This window comes from Urocitellus parryii, chromosome 13 (genome assembly GCF_045843805.1).
Source record: "Urocitellus parryii isolate mUroPar1 chromosome 13, mUroPar1.hap1, whole genome shotgun sequence".
NCBI lineage: Eukaryota > Metazoa > Chordata > Mammalia > Rodentia > Sciuridae > Urocitellus > Urocitellus parryii.
In genome coordinates this window covers 21,705,449-21,728,387 of record NC_135543.1, presented here as the reverse complement: position 1 = coordinate 21,728,387, position 22,939 = coordinate 21,705,449, and the positions used below count along the sequence as shown (strand labels likewise).

Genomic DNA, 22,939 nt, shown 5'->3' with positions numbered 1-22,939 from the left:
GTTTGTTACTTATATTAGAATCTTTTTTTTTCCCCCACTGACCTGGGAAACAACAAACTAAGTGTTCCAGATTAACTGAGGTCAGTGGAAATATTCCAACAGCAAAGTTATGGCCAAACTATAAAAAACTGTGGTGATTTCCTGATTAAACTCTTGTTTGTGACTTTCTTCTTTTTCAAACCCCTTTAAAACTTCTGTGAACTAAAGAAGGAGGAAAGAGAATTTTGTATGAACCGATAATTTTCATGCATGTTTATGTGCTAAAAATTTTTACTCAGTTTGTCAAGAGAGCCAGCTATGTGATCCTTTGAAATTCCTACTACATCTGGGTACCATTTAAAGACTGGATTTCCAAGATCTAATTGGGCTAATAAGGAGGTAATGAGCACTCTCAAAATAAGCACAACAGAATACATTTTGGTGATAAAGTCATTACCTGCTAACCCAGGTGAATATAGCTCAAATCTGAAAGGCAAATTCTTGGGGCAAGGAGGTATTCCCTTCAAAGTCTCCTCCAGGTCAGGTCAAGCTGTTCACATCTTTTCACCTGATTTATGTTTTGGGTTTACTTGATCTTAATGAAATCACTCCTATGAACTCTGTATTTTCCTTTGCACCATAGGGACTTCATGCGTGTATTAAGACGACCATCTCTTAAGAAATTTATAATGTTGTAACCATAAAAGTATTTACACTCTAAAATACCCAGATATCTGTTCACTGTGAAATGACATGCAAGAAAAAATGCCAAAAGCATTGAAAATAAATGAACATAAAAGGCTAGATACGTAGGTATCACAAAAACAGGGAAAGATCTGCAGGAGGCAAAATAGCTTAGGTTGGGCCTTGAAATTGGATGAGCAGTGGAAAAGATTGATGATATTTTGGTATGAGGCAAGCAATGTGTGTCGTGGCATAAATATAGGAATGATTGTGACATGCTCCACCGGGGAGCCTATGTGGAGCCTCCAGGTCCTATTTTCAAGGATATTTTTTTTCTACATGTTGGAGAAAAATCTGGAGAGATGTGTGATGTTTTTGATGCCATACCTCATGACCATCTTCTTTACTTCTACCCTCTCTGCCCTGTCCTTCTTGTATACTTTTGTGTGGATATGTGTGATATCAGTTACCATTCTCTTTATTAATCAGCAGGAGTCATAATTTCCAGTCAACTTTTGGGTGGTAGGAGTACCAATCCAAAAAATATTAATGAGCATCATGTATGTGCAAGGCAAAGGAACTTCGTGATAAATATGACACAGACCTCATTTTGAACACCTCATAGTTGGGCTAGTTGCTATACATAAATTCCAACTGATTCCAACAGAGATAAAAGCAGAGATAGAGGAAGGTGAGGACTGGCCACTTAAAGGTTAGGAGACCTCCGGACAGAGAGAACTGTGTAAATTGATACATACAGATGGGAAAGAGGTCAAAGAGAATGCTGGAAATTAATTTTTTCAGGGATTTGGTATTACCAGTAAGTCTATTAGAATAAGGAAGAGGTAGGTAGAATCCTGCCTTGGAAGGGCATCAAATGCCAACTTAACCAACCAGAATTTTATAGGAAGAAAAATGCAATTTCTGTCATTCCTAGAAAGCAGCCACTTCTGTCCTTAAGCTCTGCATTATGAACCATTGTAGGTAAGCATAAAGTCTTGAATTTGCCTGAGGAGCAGGCAGTATCTAAAACTTGCAGAAGCACTGTAAGAACCAAATTGTGCCTTGTCACCATCTGCTCTGAAATGCGTCTTACAGCTGAACACAATTTCATTACATCAAATTCGACCACCAGGCAATTAATCCCATTTCCTCTGAACATGAATTCCTGAGGGTGTAGCAAGGCCCATAGTCTCCAGTGAGTATTTGAAGCCTGTACCTTAGACTGGCAACATATTTCAATAAGATATGAATCCAGGCATGCACAGATTGAGACATATTACTTGCAAATGTAAATAAATATAAAGATATGTTTTGCTATTTTTTGACAGGGAGGAATATTTGATTCATATGTTTAATATGCTTTGCCTCTTTCACACGGATACAAACTCAAGGAATGCTATTCATCACACAGAAATTTCAGAAACAAGTTTCTTACAAATAGGGACTAAGATCAGAGGGTGAAAGGCAAACAAACTGAATAGAATTTATCAAAGGAGAAAATTTAGCTGTGTTGACAATTCTGTGTGTGTTTAGGGATTTAGAGAAGTGTTAGGACTGAGATGAAGGAGCAGAGGTCTTGCTCTGATTTTAGTGTAGCATCTAATTTCTTGGGTGACTTAAGCAAACCACTCACTCCGTTTGTAATGGACATTTATAAAGTATCCCCAGGTTTGGATGGGATGCCGAATTAGTCCTGGGCCAGGTAACTTCATGGGATGGAACCTAGTATTAACAGAGTCAAAATTATTTGCCTGGCATCTATGAAGGCTGACTTTTACTGTTAATATATTCTAGATTTTCTGGGATGTCCTGATTTTAAGCATTTCTCACTATTGTTCTCCCCCAATCAACTTTACTCTACAATTTCTAATCTATTCTTTGCCATAGAGATCTGATTACTTCCTACTTGTGGAACAGGACCCAAAAACACTCTCTTCCGATGATGTGTTCTGAAGTTTGGTTCAGAAAACAAAGAATAAAAATGCTGGAGCACACTAAATGAACTGAAATCCCTTACTCGAACACAATCCAGGAAACCAGAGCCAAGTTCATGGTCTGCTGATGGTTATTTTCATCATATAAAGTAAAAATGACAGTCTTATTGTCTGAATTTGGAAGAATTTTTATCTTAAAAAAGATAAAATGGGTAACTGCTCTGTTTTCTAAAGGAGGTGTTCACAATGTCTGTTTTCTTTACTTTTAAAAGACTGTCTTTTCTCTGGAGAGAGTCGATTTATATTGGGTAAGATTGATCATAGAACTAAAGGTTTAGAAAATATTAAGGGGTTGAGTTCAAATTCGTTATTTCATTCAAACAAAAAAAAAATATATACCAATCTCCTGAAGAGAAATAATCCTTTCTAATAGAAAAATGCACAGGAGAGCAGTCATTAAAAATAACATGGACCTCTCTGTCTGTACAAGGGACTGGTAGCCTTTGCCCCTGTAGGACCAAATACTAAGTATTTTAGTCTTTGTGGGCCAGGCACTCTTGATGACAATCACCAGATCCTACTACTGCAATATGGAAATAGGCACAATGCAAAAGAACAAATGTGGCTGTGTTCCAATAAAATCTTATTTATGAGACACTGAAGTTTGGATTTCGTATGTTTTACCTGTTATAAAATATCCTTCTTTTGCTTTAAGCATATGAATCTGGAAACACCCTTCTCTCTGCAAAATAATGAGACCACAGGTGGTAGGCTACTTTTTGCCTCTAGCTATAGTTTGCTGATTGTGGTTTACAGTGTCAAATACTTGACTTTTCTTCCTCATGTGCTTTTGATTGGGTCTTAGATTTATCCCCTTTTGGTAGAGATTTAGGAATCTTGATTGCTGAGTTGGTAAAAATAAATGTCAGTCAAATGCTCTAGGTGTGTTTCATTGGTGACATTATTTTTGCCACCAATGAAACACACCTAGATCATTTTACTGAGAGCATATTCCTCATCATTTTTTCTTTTCTCAAGTAATAAACTTTGAGTGATGCTCCTCCTGACAGCCACATCTTGTCACAACCACTGTAAACGTCTAGTGGCCCAACACACATGGTGCATGTCCCCATGTGAACATTTACCCATGCAGCTGAGATGGAATTGTCTCTCTTCTGCCTTTTCTTTAACAGTTCTAAGGTGGTCTTCAAGGTCTCACCAGCTGCTCATACCTGTTGAGAATTTTCATAAACATTCTTTAGTGTAGAATTAGGTAGAAACATAGTTTTACCCCCAACCATTTATATGCTATCGCATGTACTTTTGAGTTCTCTGAAGGGCAGATTGATCCCTTCATTAATACATTGGTTAATTCCTCAATCACCCCTTTACTTAAAGTGTCTCTGAACATACACTGGTGGGTAACATGTACTGATGAACTGACTTAGTCAAATGTTCCTATTCTGAAACTTAAGATGCCATCTTCTTCGATTTTTATGCTGAGTATATTCCATTAGCTTTTTTGAAGAATTATAGAGAACAGAAGCATGTTCTAGTGGAAGACAATAAATGGTTCAGACCATTTACTTTAGCAATCAGGCCTAGAATAGAATTTTAGTTCTGATGCTTGCTTAGTGACTTTAGGGAAGTTGAATAAACTCTTCAGCTTCAATTTTCTCATCTTTAAAATGGGATTGATAATTTCCACATGACAAATGATAAAATAAAGTTAAATTATATGACCCACTCTGCATAACACAAATGGTACTGATTACTTGCTTACTTCGATAGAAATATGAAGAACATAAATAATCATGTAGAATGTGAAAAACAAAAACAAAAACAAAAACAAAAAACCTTTGGCATTAAGCAGACAATGCATTAAGGTAGAGGAGAAACAGATTTCTCCACACCACTGTCATCACTCATATCCACTCTCACTCTCTACAATTTCATCCTGCCACCATGGTCAGAGTGGTTTTGATTTTTGTCTTAATACAAATTTGATCCTACCACTCTCTGCTTCAAAACCTTCACTAAATTTCGTGGTTTTTTTGGATGGAGTCTAAGTTATTTAATTTGGGCTATCAGGCCTTACCTGATTGGGCCCTTCCCTTACCAACTTCTTCTGATTTCATTCTCTGTTTCACTCTCTTGATATTAGGCACAATGGTTTTATTTTATTAGCTCTGGCTGTGGAGCATTGACAATTGTGTTACCTTTGAATTGCATGCACAGCGTTTCTTTAAATGAGTTTGATCATGAATAATTCCCTTTCCCTTAGAAAACATGTCTCCTAAGTGTGCATTGGCACCTTAAACATTTTGCTATTTTGCCTTATGTCATTTCTTGCATAGCACCTGGATGAATGGTTGGCAAGACAGTAAAAAGCCACTTCTGTTGTTGGGAAGGAAAGAATCATTCTGCATGTAACATTGAACATTGTTTTGGGGGTAGTTGCCATCAAATTCTTCAATGCTTTTTATTCATTCTGTTGCTGTTCACGATCTGCAAAAGAGTACGGAGTAAATGGGTTGCCATCTGTCAAGCAGGTTGAGGGGTAAACAAAGCCCCTTCTCTGCTTTCATAGGCACAGTGGGTTCACCTTTGGCCATGGATCTCTGGACTGCCCTCCTCAGGAAAGCTCAGTAATAAAATGCTTCGTTTATTGGACATTTATTAATTTCACATAATGTATTTTATGGGATTTACCACAACAAAATCCTGATACATAACAGAAGGCTTTGCTGTTGTTTATCTTTATGGTTAAGGAGTTATTTCATGGGAGTCTTGTAAAATATCCTTAAAAAGTTGGTGTGTTGTCGACATTGAACTAGGAAGCAAGTACCCCGAGAGCCGGTCTAATACTTACCCATTTATATTACTTGAGCCCTTCATTATTTCTTTTCTATTCTACAGAAGGAACCATGAATTCCTTTTGTCAAATCAGTGAACTGTATGGTTCTACCCAATGGAAGAGAGGCAGAATATTGGCTGAGAACAGATAAAAGGACACACCCTCACTCCTAGGCTGGCAGTGGTACACTCTGCCTTGGGAAGGCTTCTTCATCATTATGTTGCATGCAGAGCACATGGAATATTCGAATAGGATTATTAGAATAGAACTAATTAGAATTTCAATTAGAATAGAAATGTTGGGAAATGTGTTGGTGTTTGTGCCAGGGAGGTTAAGCTTAGAGCAGATGGATTCCCTACTGTTCCAGAAGAGGTTATCCAGTACCAACACTTTCCAAATTGGTCTCCCATGCATCTCAGCCAGACTTTTAGAACAAGACTGGAAAGTTCCAGTGAGTGATTCTTTCTCTGGTATGACTTCCAAAGTTTCTGTTTGTGAATCAATTCCTTATATGTTTAAAGCATATAAGTAAATGTTTTTATTAAGATGATGACTCTAGGTTGGCTAGGAGGAGTGTCTGTGCTACAGTTTGAGTTACTGATGTTAAAAGGTGACCTAACCAGGATGAGGTCTTCACTGGGAACTCTGGGGACTCCTTGTAAAACAGATGGGTGTTGGTCTCTAGAGCTCTTATCCAAGGAGAGTGCATACCGCCTGTGCATCCTGCTTTTTTTTTGTAATGAAAGGGACACCTAGTAGCTTGCTCTTTTCAGTCACACTGAAAAATAGTGAGAAGTTGTTTTCAATGATGTCACTGGCTGCACCAGCAATTTGTCTAAGATATGCATTTTGACATTTACCCTGAGGATGATACCTCAGCCCTACATTCCTCATAGAACTTGAAGTTGAGCCTCACTGTTTTTTTCTATTATTATTATTTCTTTAAATATGCCGGGGGAAAAGAAAAGATGGAAAAGGAAAATTGGCCAACATTTTCCCTGTCAATAATGAAAACAAGACCAGGAAGATGGTCCCATGTTGAATAAAGACCTTGAACATAAAGCATGTTATAGCTGAGAAGTCTAAAATTTCAACAGCACAATGACATAAGTGTCTCTATAATGTATCTTCAGCTGATAGTATCAGGGGACAGAAGACATTCGAGAAAAGAGTAACATAAAAAGGAATGCTGGGGCATGTCATAGGTGGTGGCAACTATGAGAGTGCTATTTCTGAGCAAGAAGCCTTCCCCATCTTTTTTTCCCACTCCATCTCTAATTCAGCATTGAATTAAAATGAAAGAAAGAAATAATAATTTTTTTCCTTTTCAGCAGAAAATGTCATGGAAATGTCAGAGTTCTTTCTACGTGATCACATCTCTCTTAAAAGTTGATAGCCGCAAATCATTGAAATACTAACTACATTGGAAAATATTAATTCCAAGTAAAAGCACCATTGTCTGTGAGATGAACGCTGGCTTTAAAGCATTGGAAATGTGCTTCAGGATGGAGCACAACCCAGAACCTGTGAAATTGTCTGAATGTCCTTAAATTCTGATGAATTTGTCAGTTACTGACAGATTTATGTAATTCTGTCACCCTTGGGTCACTTTCTTTGGGCGTTCCATTCAGGCCTATGCTTCCCTGCCATTTAGACGTACTAGTAATTCTCTTTTCAAGATTCAAAGTGTTGGGGATGCCCACTTTGGAAAGTGTCATTTAAAGATACCACGTGGCAAGAATAGGGCACCTCAACAATCTGTGGAATCTTCTGGCTTTAGACATGATCTCAGGTCATGCAAATCAACATCTATTCACACTTTAAAGATCTCTGTGTCAGAATCTTGATCTTCTTTTGTAGACCAGGATCATATTTTGTTAAGTTTGTTGTCAGAATATCCTCTTCACTGCAGATTACAAGCAGACAATTCCTTTTATCCATGTAAGAGGACGGTAGATGGGATTTTTATAATTATCAAGGACATTTGATTTTAATAAGCACCATGAACTGAGAAGTACTGGGGATGAATTCCCAGAGATGATTACAAAGACCTTTGCTTGGGACCTTCAATAGGTTATGCATGTCTATGCTACTAAAAAAATAGCAAAGGTGGTCAGGGAGAGAAATAGGATGAGGAAAACTTTGAACTGGAAGTCCAGACATTTTATAAAAACATATATTTATTATATGTAGGAGATATGAAATAAACTGTAAAGTATTTATGACTAATTTTGGATTTATAGAAAAATTTCAAAGATAAAAGCATTTCCATATACCCATTACCCAGGCTTTTTCATTAGTAGCACCTTCTATTACTATGATATGTATGTGAAAACTGAGAAACCAATGCTGACATTGTGCATTCAGTAATCACTAACCTCCAGACTTTATTTGGATTTCACCAGTTTGCTCTCTTTCTGTTTCAGAACTCAAAGTAGGACATGACATTGCATTTAGTTTTCAGTCTTTCAGCTCCCACTGGTCTGTGACTGTTTCTAATCCTTTCTTTTTATTGTATCACCCTGTGGAATACTGGCCCCAGTATGAGATCTCAGGTTGGTTTAGACTGGACTATTGTATTTTAATATTTGTAAATGAATCTGAGTTGCTTACCTAAAGGAGAATGTTCTTATAATTCAAAGTGACCAGAAAGCCATGGATATCAGAGGTAGCTTCAAGAGGAAATTGAGGGAGATGTGATAGAGTGTGACATAAGCAATATTTGGAGAAAACTGCTTTTCCTTTGTGTAACCACATTGGGTTTGGCCTGTTACAATTGCATTAGGGAGGGGGAAAGTAATGATAGTCATCCCACTATCCATGAACAAATATTTAATATTGACTAAAACCAAATACTATGTGGCATTCAGAAACAACCCACCTCTCAAGGAGTGCATAATCTAGCAGAGGATTAGAAGATGCCTATCACCATACACTTCAAAATACAAATGCTGCAGGAACTGGGAAAGAAGTGTTCTTAGCTCTTTAGAGTCTGGAAAGTTAAAAGTAGTGGAAAGGTATTCTAGATGGATGTCAGATGTGTGGAGAAAGGTGGAATATGATTCCAAACATGCAAACAAGTGAGCAGTGAGTTTATTTTTGGCAGTAGAGAGAGCACTGCGAAATAAGATGCTTAAAGGTGATTTGTAAGAAAGAAGACTGAGAAAGGAACTTGAACAGAGGTTGAATTAAGAGCTTTAAATACCAGGCTGAGCGAATGACTTTTTCAATAGGCAGGGCTTATTCTGAACAGAACTAGACTAAGGGTATCACAGTCAGGAGAATGTTCTGTGAAGGTGATTCTTACAGGAGATCATAGTATGGCTGGAAGATGCAGAAGAATCCACTGTGAAGAAAATACTAAAAGGGTTTTTTTAAAAAAAGAAGAAGAAAGAAAGAAAGAATAGTGATGTGGAGGTTCATTTTTGATGGACTTCATTTGCTCATTAATTAAGAGGGTAAAAGTATGTGTGGAATGTGGGTAGGGACTAGTGACTGCTTCAATAGGTTATGCATGTCTATGCTAGGAGGCATGAAAAAGACCTAAGTAACCAGGGGTTAAACATAAAGACTGGCGAGGACCACATTTAGGATAGGTTTGATGTGAGGATACTGACATTTGAAGAGATTCAGTCAGTTGAGTTGGCTTATACCAACGCTCTTTTGAGTGATCTCCAGTGTGAATCTTGGTTCACTTCTATCTAGTAGCTCCTTCCTCCTCAGTAGGAGATAAGATAGAGTCCCAGAGCCCAGTGGTGCCTAAAACCATGAATAGCACTGAATCCCACATACACTGTGTTTTCTCAAACATATATGTTCCTATGATAAAGTTGAATTTATAAATTAGTTGCAGCAAAGGATTAACTGCAATACTAAAATAGAACAATTGTAACAATATACAGTAAAAAAAAAAAACAAGAATGTGATCTCTCTCTCTCTCTCTCTCTCTCTCTCTCTCTCTCTCTCTCACTGAACTCTACTCATATTCCTTCTTGTGCTGATGTGAGGTTAGGCAATGCCTACATGGTAAGGTGAACAAATAAGCACTTATTACACACAGTGACCATAACTTTTGCATTTTGAGGTTCAACAGCAAAAACTGCACATATTTTGTTTTTGTTTTTGTTCTTCCCAATTTCACGGATAGAAGATTCATTCCTACTATAGATCTTAGCAAACTTGGCATGTGGTTCTTTTTTCCTTATTAAGTTGAGAACTTTCACTTTTTCACTTATAGCAAGCCTGTTAAGGCTTCTCCTTGACATATCCAAATGTCAAGGATCAATTGCCATGATGGATGACAATTCCTGGGCCTTGGGGCCATCCATTATGAAGTAAAGCAAGGGTTACCTGGACCATGCACTAAGTACTGCAACTGTTGATATGATAATAAGATGGCTACTTAGTGACTGAGAGGGAGTGGTGTGTGCCTTGTGCATATGCTCTCCCAAAAGTGATTCCTGTCCTGGGCAGGACATGGGGAGCTTTCATTGTATTGCTTACAGTGGCGTGCAATTTAAAACTTATAGATTGTTTATTTCTGGAATTTTCCATTTAGTACTTTTGGGTAGTGGTTGGCCACAGGATAAAATATCTTGGAGACCATTTTTTTTAATGATCCTCTTCTCCTAGTCCAGTTTTGGAAGGGAAGAAGTAGGTTGCTTCTTTGTTATATTATTTTAACTTTGCTTTTTATTTGTGCTCTTGTTGTTGTTGTTGTTTTAATTACTATTGCAAAATATGCTGAACTGTTTCCTAGAAAAGAAAATAACAAGCATCAGTAGTGCCACAGCTTGTCAATGAGGCATGAAGTAAGCTTATTTTGCTTATTACTATTTTAGGCAGTTTTCAATAGCAAGAATTAATGGACTTGGTTTTGAAAAGCTGCCTGCCACATCAAGTAGCTTCTCATTCATTTGATCAGTTTCTATATAGCCTAAGGCCTGGCTCAAAGGTATGACAAAATACCTAATATGAGAAATTTAATTTTATTACAGTAAATCCGTGCTGAGTGTTAAACAAGGAATCATAGGGAAATAATTTCAATTGCTATGTTAAATATAATGCAGTCTAATTATTTTACATTAGAGACCCCTTAGTCATTAAAGCAGCAAGCTGCTATTACTATGAATTTGTGAGCAGATATCATCACTGACCTGATTCCTATTAGAAGGGAAATTCCCATCACCACTATCATTCTTTAACATAGAAAAAATTTATTCATTGAAACATTAAAAATGCAACAGAAGAAACTTTACAAATCACAGAATCTGGCCTCCTGGCAAATCAATAACTGTTTTTTTTTTCTTATTAATGATGGTCACAGACTGTGGTTTTGCATGAGGTGACTACATATTTTTATAGAAGCCTTTCATGGTTGGAGACTCTAATCTTTGGGGGCATCTTTTTATGTTTAACTAAAAAATGTCTTTCTCTAGTTTCAGCCCATTTGTGCTAAGTTCTCTTTTGGATATCTACAAATAAATTTAATAATAATTGCCAAAGCTCCTCATCAAATATTATAAAATAGCTTATTTGCTTAGTGGGACAACTTTGCCAACTAAATACCACTTCCTTCAACCATTGATAAGTCTCTTTTTTGGGGGGTACTGGGGATTGAACTCAGAGACATTCAAACACTGAGTCACATCCCAGCCCTATTTTATATTCTGTTTAGAGACAGGGTCTCACTGAGTTGCTTAGTGCCTCACTATTGCTGAGGCTGGCTTTGAACTGGCAGTCCTCCTGCCTCAGCTTCCTGAACCATTGGGATTGAAAGTGTGCACCACCATGCCCAGCTGATAAAGCTTCTTTGTCCTCATGGTCTTGGTCATCTTCCCTGGAACAATCCTTAGTCTCTCAAGTTTCATAAAGGAGTTTAGTGCACAAAAATGTTGTAATTCTTCTGCTGTGTTCTATGTAGGCTATACTCTATATTTTATTAATAGCAAGTATTGGCTGAACTTCTTTTTAGAATCTCCCTCAGACTTTCAAGTCAGAGCTTTGCGCCAACACATTCCCTAGGCAGCTTTCCCTAACTGCTTTCAGAACAAGATTCCCATAGTTTTTTTTTTTCCAATTGATTATCTTTAACTCTAAAAGTCAGTCATTAGTGAGCTACATTTCATCTTTGTGTCCATTGTTTCAATCTATTAAGAGATTCTTGACAACTTTGTTTGCATGGATATGTTTGAACATTTTGTTGAAGGTGAATATCTAGCATCGCTTGCAGCAAATGTAAATACACATGAGACCTTTTTTTTTCCTTTCTATTTATTAATTTTATCATTTTCTTTGTAAAAACATTGAACTTGAACATGACCAAGACAGAACTCTGTGACACTTCCTGCTTCCAGATACTGAGGGAATTATTTTGTAGCAATATTTGGAATTTCTAGGGTTCAAAGGATTTCCCCTTGAGTGTGGGTGATCCTATTTACCAATATTCTTTGGCACAATTTTCAAATTATTGAAATTCAACTAATTGTACTTGCCTTTCACCAAAATTAGTCTATAAATGAGGATAATGTTAAAGACCTTAAAAAACATCAAGATGTGTGTCATAGCCAGACTTCCTATACCTAGTCTTCTGTAAATTCCTATCTTAACAGAAACCTTGGAATGGAAGCACCATTTAACATAGTCATCCCACTTCACAGCATATACCCAAAGGACTTAATATCAGCATACAGTGACACAGCCACCTCAAAGCTTATAGCAGCTAAATTTACAATTGCCAAGCTATGCAACCAAACCAGGTGCCCTTCAACAGATGAATTGATAAAGAAAATGTGGTATATATACACAATGGAGTATTACTTAGCCATAAAGAATGCACTTATGGCATTTGCTGGTAAATAGATTGAACTGGAGACTATCATGCTAAGTGAAATAAACCAATCCCAAATAACCAAAGGCTGAATGTCCTCTCTGATATGCAGATGCTAACTCACAATATGGAAGGGAAGAGAAGAAGTTCACTGGATTCAACAAAGGGGGATGAAGGCAAGGGATGGGGGATGGGAATAGGAAAGATAGTAGAAAGAATCAGTCGTAACATTTCTATGTTCATGTATGACACATGACCAGTGTAACTCCACATTATATACAACCACAAAGACAAGAAGTAGTACTCCATGAATGTTTGACATGTCAAAATATATTCTACTGTCATGTATAACAAAAAAGAACAAATAAAAAAAATTTAATAAAGCAGTAAGGAACCTGGGTGAAAGCTGGAAATAGCGCCTGGATCATTTTTCTTCACAAAACAATCCAGACTCACTGTCCAACTGTCTCTCTGCTAGCTTTAGTCCATTGCAATACACAGTTACCTGTCTGTGAGAATGATCAGAGGCAGGCCCTGTCGTAAGTTAATGTCCACAACTTGCCTATTAAAACTCCTTCTACTCTGCTACAGGAGAGATTCCAGAGACTTGGATGTTTGGGTGAAACTCTTGCTTTCCTCTAGAATGGTAGAAATACCTGGAAGAGACTTGGAGCCCCTCTCAAAATATGTAGGAAGAAGCTGAGAACCCTGTTTCTTTTCAGGTTGACCACTTAGTTAAATGACTATGTCATGTCAAAAATATCTCCCGATTCCCTGTCCTGTGCACTTTTGGAAAAACTCTGAATTCAGAGACTGAATTTCTTTCAGTTTATCTTAGTTTTATGACTTGTAGCAAAATTTTCACCTTTCAAACACTTTCTATCCTTATCTTTGAATTGAAGAGGTTGGATATTTAGAATCAATGCTTCTAGGTTTAGCTTTCTGTTAATTGGAGAAGGGGTGAGGACAGCTTTACTAACTGAAGAGTTTGACTTGTTGAAATTCATGGTATTTCTGCAGAGCTTGGCATATAATAGGAGTCTTGGTTTCCCCATGTTTAAGTTAACCCATCTTGAGGATGCTCAGTCATGAAACTGATCCTTCACTAAATTTCTCCATATCTCTATTTACAGTTACATATAGAAGGTAACTGACACAGTTCTTTGGTGAGGAGTAATTCCTTCTCAAAATTTTGGTTTCTGAGATGGTTTGGTTTCTAGTCTCATTTTGATTTTTCATGAACATTTTGAATTACGCTAGTTATATATTAAGTTAGAATCATTTTTAATTTTTCTCTTATTCCTCTTTGAAGTTTTTTCCCTATTTTTTTTCTTTTTGGTACCTGGGATTGAACAACTGAGGGGCACTTGCCCACTGAGCCCCATCCCCAGACCGATTTTGTATGTATTTTAGAGACAGGGTCTCACTGAGTTGCTTAACACCTTGCTTTCGCTGAGGCTGGTTTTGAACTCTTGATCCACCTGTCTCAGCCTCCTGGCCACTAGGATTACAGGTATGCACCACCATGCTTGGCAGTTTTTCCCTCTTAAGTAGGTGATTTGTGAAAAAAAATAAAAAAGAAAAATAACTATAATGTATGCATGTTATACTTGCAAAAGGAATGAGCCAATATCTTCTGTACTATCATACACAACTACATGGATGATGTTGTAAACAAGGAAGGTATATCAGCTTGGATTTCATACTGGCCTTTCATGTATGCTAAAGGCAAATTAGTAATTTTAAATATCAAAGTTAAACTTTCTAACCTGGGATATTTGATCCAGAACTCTGACTTTTCTTTCCAAGTTGTTACCATCCAAGCTTTGGTCAGAAGAAGGCCAGGTAGGGGCTGGAGAAATGGCCACTCAGCATGAAGCCTGCAGCGCCAATTTTCAGGGCTTGTAGATTGTGGATTATGGGTGCAGTTAATAGGGAATGGCTGGTGACTGCCAGAACTACTGTCTCCCTTCCCAAGTCAACATTAACCACTGCTGCTCTTTTTCTTTAACTTGGTTAATGTGTTTAGACACTGCTGGGCTCCAAATACTGGAAATCCAGCAAACTGAATTAATCGATTTTCCTGTAACAGGATTGTCCTGTAGAAATGGATATTGCCACACCACACTGTGAACTGCTTAACACACACAGCTGAAATAACAGCACTGGTGATGTACTTGAGTTTGAAAAGGGGATTAGAACTCTGTGTCTGAAGATTGCCAAAGGAAGAAAGCTGTGGGCAGAGTTTGGGTCTCAGGGGGGCTCATTAGATGAAAATTAAGTGAGGAAGTCTTGCCTTTCTCTCGTCCCTTCCTGGACTTCCTGTGCCTCAGTCCTTTCTACCCAAAGCTTACAGCCTCACTGATACACTTTCTGTGCTTCGGGGTTTGGCCACAAGCAGAGCCATTGAGCAACTGGAGAGGGCATTGCAGTTTTGCAAAACAGGAGTTCCTGCTTCCTAAGGGCTGGGAGGGAGGAATATATTGCTGCTGTCTATCTGCTTCCAGGGCTCTAGGTTCTGCTTGGCAAGTAGTTCCCATCTGGACACAATTCAAAGTGTGAACTTGGATGTTTGCAGGTCTCTTTGCTTTTAACCAAAGTTGTCTCAGAGCCGATAATTACAATAGCTGAGGCCTTCTCGCACCTTTCTTTTAAAGAGAAGCTGATGAGCCATATTGTGTATCCAGTATTGCTCACATTGACGTGAAGGGGAAAAGCTGAACAACAGAACAGCACAATTCCAAACGATGATGCCTGACTCACCATGAGAGTACATGGTTCAGTCTGTATTTTTGTTTCCAAACTCTATTTTTTTTCTTTTTTGCTAATAATGAACATTTGCTTCTTATGAACACCCTTGCAGAGGAGAGACAGAGAAGGAGATGAAAAGATTAGGCAGCAAAAAGAAAACCATCAAAATCTAAGGCCCATATGGAATGTAAAATTTGTCTCCAAATATAAAGTGTAAGGAATTCAGAATGATACACTTCAAAGTTTACTTTCTATCGCCATTTTGAATTGTTCTTCATTTTATCTCAGTGAAGACCCCAAATTCTATACAGGAATGTACAAGATATTGAAAACAGAATTGCTTATTTTTTTTTATTTGATGTAGATAGTTAATCGCCAAGAGGAATAGAAGAGTGTATAGAATAGGTGAGTGATTCTCAAATTTCAGTGTTTACGAGGATCATCTGGAGGGCCTGTAAAAAGTGATTTCTGGGCCCCACCCAAAAGATGTTTGGACAGTAGCTCATATGGGTCCTGAGAATTTGCATTTTCAACAAGATTTCAGGTGATCTTGCTACTCAGGTGATCTCATGCTACTGACATAGGGTTTGCCTCTGCGAACAACCATTCTCATTTAACAGATTTATCCATATGGTGGCACTAACCCAATGGCCCATTTGGAGGATAGAAGACATTTTCTTTCTTTCCATCATTTCCCCTGATATATATATATATATATATATATATATATATATATATATATATATATATTCCCTTCACTAACAAACCTTTGATTTGGGGAGCGAAAAATAGATCAGAGAGGGAACATTTGTTCTTGATTTCTTGCCAATTCCATGCATCCTGGACCCTTCAGTGAAATACCTATGTTATAAATTCACAAAGGACTTGTAAAAAAAAATAAACTTAGGAATGAAATGAAAGGGTTCCATTTTCACCTAGTGTCCCAAATACTTCATTCCACTTCTCTCATCTTCTAACCCAGGGATCTGCAAACTATCACCCACAAGCTGGCTATTGCTCATTGTGAAGTGGTAATGCCTATGACTGCAATGCCAAAGTCGAGTAGTTGTAACTAAAATGAAAAAAAATGAGAGTGTTGCAAGCTGGTATTGGAATTGGGGTTGAGGAAGAAATACTAGAACCCGGTTGAGTATTCTACCATACATCCTCTTAGGTACTCAAAAAGGGAATTCCAGACTAGGAGAGTGGTCTACAGAACGCTCCTTTCCCTTTAAGACCACATCATTCTTTCATGATAATAAAAAGAGCATCAGGAACTGAATAATGGAAGCAGATGCATGCTCTTCAAAGACGTGCAGCTGAGGGAGAGTGGAGTTTGGCATTTACATTATCAGGAGACCTTCCTTCCTCATTGTTTTATTTCTGCAGGGTGTGAGGAGAGGAATGGATTATAATGGTCCATTTATTGCCTTCTTTGTTTTATTCTTCCAACATGCAGCAGACAACCATATTTTCTTGTGTGCTTTAATCTCATTACACAGTTTCTCTGTGACTAAAACCTTAAACTTACAGTACATAACGGGATTACATAGATTGGCTTATTTTCTACAATTTTCCAAACAAGGTTATTCAAGGATAATTCCTTGCGTAGGACTCTGGCCCCTTGTGTTCTGTTTTCTTCTTCTATTTTCAAGTGTTTCCATTTTAGTTTTACTCGCCAATTCTTTTCCTTTGCTTCTAACCTTCATTTTAAGATATTGTCTACAAGAAAAGGCAATACACACACACACACTCTCTCTCTCTCTCTGACAGGATAGCTTTAAAGCTTATCATAATGTCAGCAAGGATTTGGGCATTAATCAGCAATGCACATATGTGTATTGAATACACAGAGAAAGAATGTTATGACAAGAAATCCAAACAAGGATTCTTTTGAATCCGCAGCATTCCTCAGAAATAGTAGGTTATATGAAAGTAGTGGCATCCCCTCCCCCACCTGGGCTATGGATTCAACTTCAAGGGCACACAACAATTTCTTCTGTAATGAAAGGAACTTAACATGTACCTAGACAGTAAATCACACAGATGAGATCCCTCAATAAAGCATTTTCTCAAAGGCACTCCATTAACCAAGTGCATCCTCATAAATTGAAACAAAAATTAAATTAATCACAAGCATGCATCCTGTAATTAAAATTCCATATATAAATGAATCCAAATATAAATATCCAAATACAAATGAGTCCTTCTGTTTAAGCCCTCTCTTTCCAAGAGAGTGTGAGTGAAATGGTGTCATTTTTGTTGTTCCATAGTGTAGTTCAGAATGGAAAAGTCTCATTACCTTTCAGTGGTGTTACTGAGAAACCAATAGAGCATCAACTGTTTTGTAATGAAAGTTGGGGAAGATTTTATGGGAAAAGATTTTGGTATCAGGAGTTTATTTTCCCTACTGAAATGTGAGTGGGTTTTGTTTTCTTGTATTCTCAGTACCCCCCACCCCCGCCTCTTTTTCTGGAATTCTGGAACACTGTCATGAGAAGTCCCAACCACCAGAAGCTAGCTAGTGGTTTCACTGATGTTACAATCACATTTTGGTTTGGTGACCAAAATGCATGTTGACTAATCATCTGCCTGAGAGTCATACAATATTTGAACTAGAAGCATCATTAGTAGTGGCATTATAAGACAGGACCTTGGAAAATGAACTCTCATTAATCAGTGACACCTACCAGGTGAACTTCTGCTATGCTGTGATGGCTGGAGACCCAGGAGGACGGGGCAGCCTTTACCATCTCATTAAGGAGGCGAGACACTCACAGGCTTAACGAGGCAGAGATGCATGTGAATCCACAAGGGGTTTATGAGATAGTATTTCCTGAATTCAGAGAAAGAACTATGAGGTATGGAAGCTTTCCTAATGTGAAACTTGAGAGATTTTTTTAAATTATTTCAACCGTGGGAAAGAAGCATGACATTGCAGATGTGTTCATGGATTGAAGGATGCATTCTTTCTTTCATTCAAAGATCATGAAATATCCTCTATGCATCCTTCTCATCCTGTGCTTTCCCTCTATTATAGTGGGGTATGCTTCCTTCTCCTGACCAGGATGATCTTCCACCAGTGAGATACAATCCTTGTCCCTCCTGCCTTCTCCTATAACTTTGCTCCTATAGTTTCCCTCTTCCCTGTTCCTAGTTCATGAATTTCTCTATGTCATCATTATATTAACATCGTTTTGCACTTTCCATTATAATGTAAGTCAAAAAACAAGTAACCTCTTAATTACCGCCTACCATAGACACTACCCCAAACCCACTCCTATTCACAACCCAGCATGGTGGAAGAAACCTCTTCCGGGTCCCCATTTTCTCATTTGGCACACATTCTCAACCCCACCAGATATCCACCTTTCCTGTTCCACTAGCTTGGCTCATCACATGGAGCTCCTAAATGCTTGCTATAAACACAGCTTGCGCTAAGCCCTCCTCTTTTCTCTGTATACACAATCTTTCCAGATAATCTTTACTAGTATCATGATACCACATGTCATTTTTAGAAGCTGATGACAAGCAGCATGATTTTCTCTAGCCCTGTCCTTTTCCTACTGAAGTTACCAAACAGCCTGCTTGACACATTCACATGGATGCCTAATAAATACACCAACCTCTGTCTGGAGCAGTTCTTGACTTCCCACAATCTGCTCTTCCTCAAGGTTTCACACATTCAGAAAAACATAATCTTTGCTTTCCCCTTGACTTCTGTCCTACCCCATTCAATTCACAAGCAAATCCTCCCAGCTGTATTTCCAACCTATATGTCCGATCCAATCTCTTTCTGCATTTTCATGCCTAAGCTGGTCCAAGCTTTTAATCATTCTCCTGCAGTATTGCAATTGCCTTGTCCAATTGGTCTCAGCTTCTTTTTTCACCCCACTCCAGCCACTTCCAATTTTTTTTTTTTTTTTTTTTGGTACAACACAGCCAGCATGATCAAACCTAAATCAGATCATTGCCCTCTTAAAACCTTTCAGCTATTCTCTGATGCAGAATAAAGCTAATCTGGCCAAAGCCTAGAAGGTCATCTGGTGCTGACCGTCTACCTTTCCAGATGAATACTCTCCATTTATTTCTCAGTCCACCCCTCTCAGGCTGTACTCTCACTCCTTATTACTTAGATAAGCTGGGCTATTTTATATTTCAGAGTCCTTGTTTTATTGTGACAAGTTTTCTTATGTTTTCCTAAGTTTAATTCCCACTTTAAATCTTTCTTCCTCAGGCGTTTTTTGGTTACATTACCTCAAGTATGGCCAAATTAGCATACTTCCTTTCGTATTCTTTAGAGAATTTTTCACAATTTGCAATAGCTCTAAATTTTCTTTTTTACTATTGTCCATCTACTCTTCCAGTATTAAAGTCTACAATTGTAAAGTCTTCTTTCTGTTCTGGTCACTACTATATTATGAGCACCTAGAATTGGTGTGGGATGAGATGAGAGGTCAGCCAATACCAGGAACAAGTAAGATGCTTGTGTAGCACTAGGGATGTGGAGATTCAGAGACACCAACACTGTCTTTAAATTGCTGGTTAAATAGAATTATCAACTAATTCTTCTTGGGCCTCCGATTTCTTAAATGCAAAATGATCATGTTGTGATTATGAGGTGTTACGTAGGAAGAGAAAAGCAACAAAATACATTGTGTAGTCAGTGTTGCTCAGATGAGCTTCTTCCATTTAACACTGCAGAGAATGACATTTTCTTTCCATGAATTAAAAAAATAAATCCATTAGCTGCTCCTCAAAAGGCAAGGAAAAAAGCAAGTCAGGCAATTTTTTTCTTTTGAGGATCTTCTTATATAAGAGTGGTCTTCATCACATTTATGCTCTGCCAGCCACTGAGCCACTGTTTGGAAATGCACCTGATCATTCATTGGTGCTACTGTCCCACATAATCCACTGGCTCTTTCTGGTTTCCCTTTGACCAGGGACTAATATCCTGGGGCCATTCACTTCCTGCTTTTCTCTGCATGTTGGCAGCCCCCCGGTGTCCTATACATTTATGATCCCTGTGGCCCTCACTTGCTTTCAGAAGACTTTGGCGTTCTGCATAATTTGGCAGCTCTGCCTTGTAAGGTATTTGATGTGCTTATATAACATTGTGAGAAAAATTGCCTTTAACCTTTGCAATTCTCATTCTCCATCTCCAAGTCTGAGATTGTATCAACTGTGGAAATGGCTCACATCTTTCCTTTTGCTCTGAATTCTTCCTAAATTAGAGCACTTCAATTATGATGACTTTGGAGACATTTTTTTCTCTTTCCAAAGAGAAGAATCTTCAAAACTCTTTGCCTTGTGCTTATAAAAAATTCAGCATGCTTGGAAACCTTCTTTTATTTGAAATTCCCTAATATAATTAGGACCGTTATTAGGAAAATATTATGTGAACCAGTCACATATAACAGTTCTACCATCTAATGCCTCTTGCTGTAAGCAAAGTGTTCTTTTAACTTTGTCAATGCCTGTGAGCATATTCTGATATATAGTGTTTGTTTTTTAATAAACTAGACAGCTGGTTGCAAATATGTACCTGTTATAAACTTGCCTTTGTGTGTGTAACTATTCATGTAGTCATTTAGACACACAGACCTGGTTATAACTATGGACTTGTAGGTTAATTATAGCTGGTGAATATGCCTTTCTTTCAAGGGATAACCAGTCCCAACCCTACAGATTTTCAAATTGAAGCTTCAGAGTCTTGGGAGAACAGAGGCCCACAGGGAATAAAATGCTCTGGCACTTAAAGCACAGGTGGTGCTAACATTAACCTATGCTATGCATCTGTGCAAAATGGATGTCAGGTGCTTGTGGTGCTCCGAATACAACAGCAAGTCACACTTGACCTCCCAAGTACTGAGCATGGATATGCCCCACTCTCTGAAGCCATTCTTTTTAATGGTGTCCCTGAACAAACATATTTGGATTGGTGCAGCTGTGATGATATGATTATGGGATAGAGGAGATGGAGGAGGTGGTTTGTCTGCCCAGTTTCACAATTAGCCTACCTTTTCAAGAACTAGGAGATATTTAAATTAGTCAGGCTTTGTAAGAATCTCACAGGAAAGCAATAAATAATCTATCAATGAGTCCGTAAGTATGTGATATACAGTATTTTCTTCCATCTCTGACCTTAGAATGATGACCTTCCATTTTTTGTATAGTGATTTGTTAAAAAGGATTAAAGAATCCCCCCCCCCCAGTCAGACATGATGGTACACATTTGTAGAGCTACTTGGGAGGTTGAAGCAGGAGGATCAAAAGTTTGAGTCTAGACAGGGCAATTTAGCAAAAACATGTCTCAAAATTAAAAAGAAAATAATAAGAAAAAGAATTAAAGGGCTGGGGCTATAGCTCAGTGGAGAGCTTGCCTAGAATGTGTGAGGGCTGGGGTTTAAGGTTTAATTCTACTACTGCAAAAAAAAGAAAAAGAAAAAAAAACAACATCCAATTCACCGCCTTTTTGATTTTGATAAACAAGTTTCATATACTTTTGTTGAAAATTTTTATTTTCAAATTGAATTAAATTATTTCAGTTCAGAAAATTGTTACTCAACATATGGACAAGGCCAAGTTAAAACCCTGTACTCAGACATTGGAGTGTGTTGGGAATTACTAATGATGGGAGAAAAAAAAAACTATAAGAAATACTTCCAATATGTTTTTTGAAGATACTTTCATGAAACCTATATATGAATAAAAACAACACACTTATCCGAATAATACCCTTAGAAATGTAGTCAGTTATAGATGAAAGGAAGAGTATAGTGTAGGGGTATGCAATCTAGGTGTTTATCCTGCAATAGATTTAAACTGAGGTAGGCAAGGGCTATGGATTCTAGGGATCAGATTCTTTGCAGCTTGGATAATCTAGGTGTCAGGCATTACACACACACACAAAAAAAATACATATTTCCTCTTAGATTATGGGATGTGCCTATGCAGTCTTAAGCAGTTGGCCTTATTTGAGCCTCAGTTTCCTAATTTATAAGTGCAGTAACAATAGTATCCATATGAAATTTAATTAAGATAATGCTTATAAAATTATGAAGCAGAGTGCCATGCATATAGTAAAGCATGTGATGGATGTCAGAATGCCAGAAAATGAATAACATCAAATGCAAAGCTGCTTAGCTGAAACAAAACAAAGCTGATTTTCATTGGCTTCTGTACAGACATTTATGAAGGGGAGACTTAGGTATAATTATCTGAGGACAGTTGCAATTTCACCTGCTTAGTTAATTCTAACAGTATCTTTAGATAGAAGCAGTGAGAAGCTAGGACATATTCTAGAAGGTGAGGGCACTGCAGGAAGTGACACTCAAGCACAACTCCCTGATTCATGTGAGCTCACTCCCTTGCACAGGACAAGGCACCCCCACTTGAGTTTAAAAGGCCTTTACTAAGTAATGTTCCCAATAATCTTTGAGAAGTACCTTCTTGCCAATCTTCTAGAAACATAAACCCTGGAACAAATGCCTGGAATTTAGAAAGTTTGGGGGAGTTTGAGTCACAGGTCTTTAGTTGGTCCTAATCCTGCATCTTGGGGAAGCCTCTCTCTCATAGAAAGACCTCCCTTCTTCTCCTACCTCTCAGGTGTCTTAACCCACTAGTCTTCAGCATCTGTTTGAACACCCATTTCTCCACACGTGTTTTGGCCTGTGGAGAGTGAGCAATAGAGTTGTTCTAATAAAATGCCTTCAAAATAAATGCATTCAAGTTTGGGGCTCTGTTTTCTATCATTTATTATTGCTAACATGTAGTTGTTATTTAATTTTATGTTTATATTAAACATTCCCCATACCAACACGATAGCCACAGGCTTGACTAATAAAGAGAGTTAGATGAAAAAAAGAAAAAAAGCTTAGGGGGAAGGTTGCATGAACAAAT

The 22,939-nt window shown here is 37.8% G+C and overlaps 1 protein-coding gene across 1 annotated transcript in view; it reads left to right on the top strand.

The window, feature by feature from the left end:
- Dcc (DCC netrin 1 receptor) overlaps positions 1-22,939 on the top strand; it is a 1,056,042-nt gene that overhangs the window by 248,170 nt on the left and 784,933 nt on the right. The gene's annotated exons all lie outside the window — the stretch shown is intronic.